The sequence below is a fragment of the Quercus lobata genome, chromosome 4 (genome assembly GCF_001633185.2).
Source record: "Quercus lobata isolate SW786 chromosome 4, ValleyOak3.0 Primary Assembly, whole genome shotgun sequence".
NCBI lineage: Eukaryota > Viridiplantae > Streptophyta > Magnoliopsida > Fagales > Fagaceae > Quercus > Quercus lobata.
Window position 1 is genome coordinate 54,832,833 of NC_044907.1, and position 9,690 is coordinate 54,842,522.

Consider the following 9,690-nt stretch of genomic DNA (forward strand, 5'->3'; position numbering starts at 1 on the left):
TGGAGGATTTAGGTGCATCGGGTAGATTATGCTTGGGAGGTCTCTTGCAAACCTATGTATCCCAACTGATTGTCTAGTAGATCGATTACCACTTGGAGGGTAGCAGAGAGATTTTACACCAAAGACTTCAGTTTCCTCTTCAATAACACATCGTTATGTTGTCTTTGTGTTTGAATCTCTCTTCCCTACTATTTTATGAACAAACTAAATTATTAAATATATATTTTGAGATCCTACCATTTTCGTTTTAAAACTTTTAAGAGTATTTTTTTTTTCCCCTACTCCTCTTATATAGGTTTTGAACCGAAAATGATTTTAATAAGATAGAAAAATTTCTTTCAATATTGATAGAAAAAATTCTTTCAATATCCTACCAATTAAAAGCACATTAAAAATCCATTAAAAAAAACCAGCCAGAGACCACCATGGAAACAGAAAGTCCTAATAAAACTAACCATCCATCCCTGTTACAAACCAACCCCCTCAACGTAGCCCAAGACACCAGTTTTGATATTTCCCATTATCACCAAACCTTGGAAACTAACCTAAACAAAAATACCTCTAACCTTGCAATATCCCAAGACCAACAAGTTGGGCACCTACCTGTATTGATCCCAACGGACTCCACACTCCTTATTGGGCTTTCTAGAGCCCAAAACAACGCAATCATGCCCCCAGAAAATAGTGAGCCCATCCCCCAATCTGTAAATGAAGTTCAAGTGGGTCAATTCAAAACAAAAAAAGAGCAGATGGGCCTGGAACCATCTCTATCTAAATCTTTTGTAAATGTTTCTTTCTCTTTTGTAAATAAAGAGGGCAATGTCCTTACTCATCTTCTTGCCTAATGGGCTACTTTTGTATCTTGGTTTGGGTAAGTTCCTATCTCCATTTTGTCTTTATCTGTGATGAAAGTTTTAGATAGAGATGGTTCCAAGCCAAACCTTTTTGTATTTCTCCTGTTTTGTGTTGAGTAATAAAGTATTTATTCAGCAAAAAAAAAATTACTCCCTTCGTCCCACTTTTTTTTTCATTTATTCAATTTTAAAATGTCACAAAATATTGTCTTGTTTTTAAAAATAAAAGTTATTAATTTACTAATGTTCCTATTATACTCCTATTAATTTACTAATTCAATTTTTGGATAAATTTTTTTAAAGGTAGTTTTGGAAACTTATATATTTTTAAAAGGTAGATAAAATAATAAATAATGTTTCCAAAAAAAGTTTGACTTTTCAAACAGGACAAAAAAAGTGAAACGGAAGGAGTATTCCATACAACTAGTCGCTAACCCGTGCGATGCACGGGATAGTTAAATAAAAAGCTAAAAGAATCAAGGAAAGGTTGATTTGCCCACCTAGAAAAAGCTAAAAAGGAAAGAAAAAAAAAGAAAAAAGACATTGAAAAAGAAAGAAAGAAATAACTATTTTTTTTTAGAAAATAATGTTGAAAACTAAAGCAACAATAAGATAATGGAAAATCTATTTGCAAAGGATTGCAACCTTTGTATGTTTACTTGGCTCAAAGTCAAAATCCAAATTCAATTTTGAAACAATGAAAACACACTTCATATTAATTGTAAATTAGTCTCACTACATAAATTCACTTTTCGCTCTAATGTATTTTGTAGATCAAATACTGTCAAAAGAATTCCAATAAACACTATTGCCACATCTCTATTTGTTGTAGGCATTTAATTTACATAGAAGTCAATAGCAACCGCAATAGCTATCAAGGGTGCTCAATGCTATGACAATCTAGATCCAAACATTCTCCTTCTACAATCTCATATAGTCATCTCTTTTCTTTAAACCTGCACATCAAGCTTTGTGAACATGCATCACCCTCATCTTCATGGAAGAACAAAAGAAAATGAAGTTGATAACTTTATATTTGTTGGCTGCTTTGCAAAGGAACACCACTCCTTCAACTAATGATGTAAGTGTAACCTATGAGCGAATGGGGATGGCTTGTAAGGGAGAGGTTTGAGGAATAAAGAGAGAAAGGGGAAGCAGAAGGACCCAAAACAAAGCGGAAAGAGAGCTCAAAGGTTAGCTGGTATGTATAGAAAATGAATGTGAAAATGGGTCCTTTATTGTGCATTCATATTCAAAAAATGAAAACACAAAAATGAAAATGAAAATTGAATACAACATTTTTTTAACCAAATAGCACCTTATTATTTGATCTTGCAAGTTTTTCCAGGATATTTTGTGTTAATTTGCACCTCAACACTTGTTATACTACTTTGTGGGTACATTCTAACCTGTTCAATGTGGTTTTTATGTGTATTTAATCTTCGGATAAATTGGTCTTTGAAAAACTAACCTTGCATTGTATCAAGGTTTTGTGAGGCTTGAAGAGATCACCAATCCAAAGGTTTCATCATCTGTGTGAGGGTCTTCGGATCTAATTGAAGATCATAAAATTTTACAACTAAAAAAATGTTAGTGATTCAGAAAAAAAAAAAAAAAAAAAAAAAAAAAAAAAAAAAAAAAAAAAAAAATCCTCAGAAAGAATATAAGAATACTCTTTGAAGACAAATCTATAAAACTCAAAAGAATACTCTCTCTCTCTGTTTTTTGAAGCCAAAAGAATGCTGTTTCTTAAAAAGTTCAAAACAAAGTTTAAATATTTTTTGAAGACAAAGCTAGAAGTCAAAAAGATCTATTAATAATCTCTGAAGTCTAGGTGATTTGAAGATTGTGTTTCTTATGGGATTCTTTCACATTTATCCCAATTTTGAGACATGAATCCTGCTAAATACCTTTTTCCTTTATCACCTTCACTAATTTTCTCATTACTTGAATTACATCTGTTCTTTTCCCATTTAGCTCTCTTCCTTTGTTTAGGTACAAATTCTTAATACCATTCAAATGTGCGCAATGATGTACTCTTCAGTAGATGAATGTAATAACTTGGCTTCAAGTAAATGTATATATAATGTTAATTGCACCAATCAGGAATGACATGCATACTTCAAAGTGATGCAATTGCATCAGACTCTGAACATATATGGCTATAAATTCAACAACTATATGTGAGGGGGGAGGGGGGGGTGGGGATAAGCATGTACGATTATAGAAGGGCATAGATCCACTAACATTATTAACAATGAACCATCTGAAAGACATCAAATCGACAAATTTTAAGAATGCAGAAATTTGAACCATAATAAAAGTGAATGCAACAGATACATAGCACAAACAACTTTAGGCTAAAAACAAAGTGAATTTGATTGTACCTTCCAAAGTAAAGTGTCTTTATGATATATGCACTTATAAGACCCGCCCGAAAGTTACCATGTAGGAAGTTAGACGATGATGTGTATCAAATTCCCCATAAGAATGGAAGCTGTTCCTTTTCCCACTTACATGTGCAAACATTCTCCAAAGTCTATTCAAAGAGATTCACTATTTTTCAACTCAAACAGACTTGTAGTCTATTTTGATCTCAAAAGAGGCTTATAGCCTTTTCCAAGTCAAATAGACTTAACAGTCTTCTACTCTTTTTCAAACCACAGACCTATGGTCTGTTACATTAAGGCCTATGGCCTCCTTTACAACTCAAACAGACTTACAGTCATTGGAACTTGGGTTGTTGCTCTCCCCCACTCCAACCTCTACCCAAAAAAGAAGTCCAAAAAAATGCTACCAAATTGGGGTCCCTATTTTAGCTCTATGTTAAATTTAAAGGTTTCTCTAAAAGAAACCACAATCTGGGTTGGGATTTTTAAAAATCCTAATCTCAGAAGACTCTAAATGCCATTTAAATCATTGACGTTCTAGAATTGTGGAATTATGAGATTCAAGATCCTGATAAAGATTTTAACAACCTTCGGACTCCGTTACGGAGACAAACAACTATGGTATATTATTGTATCGTCATTCTGTGTATAATATTGCAGAGCACTGGTAATGTGTCCTCCGTTGCTGGTGCTGTGAACAAATTCTATATGTATATAATAAATTAAACTATCGTTTGGAATTAGTATGAGGATTTGGCAACTACGAAATTGGAAGCAAGGCTTCATTGTTGTTAAATCTACATGCTGTGTGAATTATATTTAAGCTGTACAGATAATTGTCTACTTCTGTAAACATGCAATGATATGTACTCTTAAGTCAACCAATGATTTTTGCTAATAAATCGAATCAAACCCTAGGTTTGATAACGAAAAAAAAAATTAACTTTATGCAATTTTGATCGAAAATCTCAAAAAATAAGAAATAGAAGAAGAAGATGAAGAAAACAAACCCTAATTTTCTGAAACAAAGTTCTAATTCAACCATCTGATGTAATCTGCCCAATTTTGATGGCTATCGTCAGCGCTCAAAGGTGGAGATCGGTCCTTGTGAGTAGCACCATGGAAAGATCAATGATGCCTTCTTTTGATTTTGGACCAAACAGCATGGGGATGGCTTCTTGGTGAGATTGATTTTCAGTGTTGGGTTTTTGGGAAGGAGAGGGTAGAGAAATAGAGATGAGAGAGGAGCGGCAGGTGTCTGAGGGTTCTGCATTCTGGAGGAAAAAGAAGGCTGGTTTTGTATTTATTGGGTTTTAGAAAAGATTTTTTTTACGTTTTTTTTTTTTTTTTTTGGTTTCAGAAAAGATTTTTTTTTTTTTTTAAATATTATGCTGAAGTGGAAAATTGTGGAAGTTTCAAAGATTTCGATTATATATATATATATATATATAGATTAGTATGTTATATATTTCTCTCATTTTAACGTAATATTATAAATCTACTTTTATGCGAGGAGAAAACATCGTATATTAGTGCATCAGTGCACATTTAATAATTTCATCTGTCGTTGACCCGACCCCCATGAAAGGTAAGGAGGTGAAGAAGTATAGTAACAGTTGGGTGCATTTAATAATTTTATACATCCTTGACCCTACCCACGTGAAATTAATGAGATGAAATGTAGTTACAGTTTGGGTCCATAACAAAAAATGTCTGATAGGCTAGTGGGGCACTTTAATTAATGAGGTGAAGACGTGTAGTTACTATTTATTTATATATATATATATATATATATATATTTTATAAGAAATTTTATCAATTAAGTTAATTAAAATTTATAAATAAGGTAATATTATTATTATTAAAATATTTAAAAGGTTTTTTAAACTAGACAAATTTATATACTCTAACAATTTATTTTTTTGAGAAATAAAAACACACATGAAAGAAGAAAAAGAATTCTAACTACTATCACAAAAACAACTAAAAAACTAGGGTAACTTTTTTTTTTTTTTTTTTTTTTAGGAAGAACTAGGGTAACTTTTAAGTTGATAAATTCTCTATAAGTTTTATACACTTCCCCTCAAACGAAAGTGGTTGAAAGTCAAAGGTTACACATGATAAAGTATGTAGGGACAAAAATGTAAATTAGATGCAGAATTACTGGTTTTGCGCAACGGGGCCACAATACATCAATTTCCCACCATCCATCTCTGTACAACTCAGCCCTTTAAGACAAAAGCCTGAAATGACTTTATTCAACTTGGAATTGGAGGTCCCACTAACCCTAAAGTCTACAAAACTTTTTCAGCAATAACTATCACTCCCACATGCAATCACTTATAGAATTAAATCAGCTACTAAACTACAAGTCGTGTCTACAGTACAAAAGCTATCGACGCCGTTTATGCAGTGTTTGTTGTTCTAATCAAGCTCCGCTGCTCTTACATCCTCTGCTCTTGCTACTTCCTTGTGCTCAACACTTTCTATACTCTGATAATTTGAGCAATATAATTTTTCCAACGATCTTAAAAAGCAACCTCACCATGGCATTTGGATTTATTTGCCTTGACCGAATAGACAAAACAAGGCTGGCTCGTGTGGTGTGGGTGACAAGGTAATACCGTTGGAGAAATTAAGTGTCATGTATGGGTATGGCTCGGGATTAGGAAGCCTTGTATCCGTTCTATGAAATGGAAACCACCTGATCAACACAAATTTTGATGGGGCCGGGGCTATGTTTCATGACACTAATGAAGTTGGTATAAGGGTGGTGGTTTAAAATGCAAATGGTGAAGTTATGGCATCTCTTTCAGAGAAAATTTTAAAACTGCCTTTTTGGTGATTTTCCTAAATCTCTGAGCCGCTAGACGTGCTTCTCAGTATGTTTAGAAAATCGGGCTCAGGAATCCAACTTTGCGGGTCATTATTTCTTAAAAAAAAAAAAACTTTTGAGGGTCATTTTGAAATTGTCGTTAATTTTTTGAAGCATTATGACAATCTTCGATCTTTGTATGGTCATTTGATTAGGGATATTCTTTCTATTGTAAACTTTTTATAAAGTTATTTTTTCTCTTATATTTATAGGTAAGGTAATGTTGTAGCAAATGTCTTAGTCAAGGGAGTTAAATTATCTTTTCCCTTATTAGTTTAGATGGAAAATGTTCCTTCTAAACTAAAGAAATAAAGAAAATAATAAGAAAATTTATGTTCAATTTTTTTTTTTTTTTTGGTTACGTTTATGACTTGAAGAAATAGAGAAAATTATCAAAGTTTATGGGCAAAATTGTAACTTAAGAATCCTCAAAAATCAAAATTTCAGGCTTTAACTTCACGGGTTTTGCGCTTCTCTCCATTTCTTAAAAAAATGGCTGGATGGCAAATAGTGGACCCTAGCATAAATTATTTTCTTTGCCAGTGCACCTTTTCTTTTCTCTCGTACAAATTACTAAGAGCATCCCATTAAGTTATAATTTTAGTCATTCAGCACTACAAAAAGTTATTTTATCTAATTTACCTTCTTATTTTACAAAACATTTTACAGCAGTAATTTTATTTTAGTTTTCAACATAATAAAATAATATAAAAAACACAATAAAACAATATATCCACTATAATAAACAACCTTCACAACCACCGTAACCACAACCTCCTTGCACATAGAAAATTCCCAAACAAACATTTACAAGCTGAGAAAATAATAAGCACAACAATCTATCTCTTTACAATATTTTCCTTAATTCAATCTCAGGCAGATCCAAAAATGCAACAAAAATACCATTTAACCCAGCAAAACCCAATTTCAATTAACAATCAAATTATTAATACATCCTCTATTTTCTTAATAACCAAACAAAAGGGTTGCATGACCCTAACCCAAATTCCCAATCTTTTTCCTCAACCCAGACCAATAAAAATCATCAATCATAAACGAAACTTCAAAAAACTTAAGATCTTTTCAATTCCCCCAAAGTATAATCAACAACATAAACAAACACACACAAAGACGGAGATGGAGCATGGCATACGTGGGTCGGCGATGGCTGATTGAACAGAGAGGTTCGATGAGCTTTAGTGAGGATGATGGATGAATGGAGCTGGGCTTTGAAGATGGGTGAGGAGGAGGATGAATTGGGTCGATGATGGTGCACAGGTCAGAAAGGGAGGGATGGGTCAAAGAGAAGAATTGGCAAGATGGGTAGGATATATGTCGGTGTGGGTCGGCTTGGGACTTGGGGGTTAGGGCTTGGGTCAATGGCAAGTGGAGGAACAACTATGGGTTAGCGTTCGGGTAGGGGAGACGGGTGAGGAGTGGAGGAAGATCGACAAGCTAGGTCGGCAGAAGGGCTGGGGAGATTTGCGAGCTAGGTCAACGGAAGGGGTGGGTCGAAGCTGGGCAAGTGAGCTAGGTTTGTGGTAGCCGGGCTCGTGCAAATTGGCAATGAAGGAAGAGTGAAACTCAAAGTGGAGATGGAGAGAAAAAGTGAAGAGAGTGGTGGACAAATAGAAATGAAAGAAAATGAAGAGAAAAAATAAGGATAAAAAGAAAGAAAAGAAATCAGTAAAGCAATCAAAGTAGTGTGAATGTAGGAATAAAAAAAGTGTTTTTTTAAAAAAAAAAACCTTTGAGCTGCAATGCACAACCATCTTTGGCTGTGCACTATAGCAAAGAAGCCAAAATTTTTTGCTAAAACTCCACCAATTGAGCCTCACTTTTGCATTTGGTGATGCTAAAAATAGCAATATAGCTTTTTAGAACCACCAATATTAATCCTTTAACCATACAGTGGAAACTCAATGATTTCCCTCCCACTCCTTTCTCTCTACTCCTCTTCCTCTCATTCCTAGTCCTTTCTCTTCTCTCTGGCTTTGAAATTTCATATTACTCACCTTATTTGGTTTGGAAATGAGACTGGGTGCTAAATTTCAGGTCAGAATTGGATTGAAAATTTGAAGATGATAAGTAGGGATTAAATGAAGTCCACTTTCAGCCCTACGTTTGTATGTCACTAGCCCATTAATACCATGTTTGTAAAGGGGGGAAGGGAAGAGAAAAGAAGGGAAAAGCAAGGAAAGTTGGTCATTTTTGCTGTTTAGTTGTATTAGAGAGAGAGAAAAAAAAATGATGAGGTGGAGTGATGCTTTTTCCATGGGTAATCAATCAATAAATCGTTGGTGTCTTACACATCTCTCATGTATTTCAGAAAGGTTATATGGTTGAGTAAAGGTTGTTTTGATTCAAGTTGGTTGTTACTGCTATGAGTTAGGTTTGGCTTGAATTTTTTGCATTTGATTCATATACCTCATATTTCAAAGAGAGCAATTTTCCTTTACTAGCCATAAGATTATACTTCTATTGAGCTTAAAGTCCTACTTGATCCTAAAGGTGCATGGCTGGTATATGTTTGGGATAAAAGCTAGGGATCAGAATGGTATTAACCTCATATTTCCAGGAATTCAACATCCTTTCCAAGAGATCTTCTTCCATTGTTTTAGCGGCTGTTTTTGTATACACATGTGATATTCTCAAAACTTCTTCTTTCCTTTTTGTTCATATGTGATTTGAAGAGAAAGAGAGAAAAAAAAAGGAAAAAAAAAAAAAAAAAGACATTACCTCTATGTGTGTTCTTTCAGAGTGTTGATGACTTAAGAGAGGTTTTAGAGTAGAGGCTCTAATCTAGATTATTCTTGGTTTATGCATGTTTAGAGAAGCCGGTTTGATTGGATGGGCTATGCACACACACACTTTAAAAGTGAAGCTAGTGAAAACTCTTTGATATGATGAATAGTATCCCAACTCAAAATTGAAAGTTCATTTGTTTGATATAATGATAAAGCAAACTAACATTTGCTGCAGGAATTTTCAGGAAACCTTTGACTTTTGTGGGTAGAGTCACTGCAAACCCTCACGAGAGTAAACTCGTCCACTAGGATGACCTAGGGGTTCAAAGACTTGCTGCACATGGGAAGTGCAGTCATGTAGCCTACGAAAGTGGCTTTTATTTTAGTTTTAATTCTTCACTTTCAGTAGACATGGGTGTTTTGGGAATTGCTAGGGACTAGCAAGATTTAGGGATATGATAACGCCATAAAATGTGTACTTGTTATATATTTATATGGGCGTTATCTCCTTATTACTATGCTTAATTTGTATAATTAAGCCATGATTTGCATTAGTCCCTATTATTTATCTTTACATAATTTCTTGAATAAGATGTCATTCATTGTGTGTAATTTTCTACTTTCAAGAAATCATGTAAGAAAGATGAGTTTTACAAGAATTTGTGAGAGAATAGAGGCCAAACTAGAATTAAAGTAGAGCTAAAGGACCATGCTTAATTGTCAAAGGAGGTGCCGCTGGAGTGCTTGGGTCATCTACCATGTTTGGAAGCTTCAAATAAGGGAAAAAATAAAAAAGGTAGAATCTGAAAAGGAAAAATCAGATT

General features: G+C 33.9%; 1 long non-coding RNA gene across 1 annotated transcript; it reads right to left on the reverse strand.

Annotated features, from left to right (window-relative positions):
* Positions 1 to 1,341: 1,341 nt before the first annotated feature.
* On the reverse strand, positions 1,342 to 4,501 carry LOC115984147. Its single transcript, XR_004090411.1, has 3 exons — positions 4,255 to 4,501; positions 2,326 to 2,406; positions 1,342 to 1,946 (listed from the first exon to the last, which is right to left on the reverse strand). It is a non-coding gene; the product is annotated as an uncharacterized LOC115984147 (long non-coding RNA).
* Between the last annotated feature and the right edge of the window lie 5,189 nt (positions 4,502 to 9,690).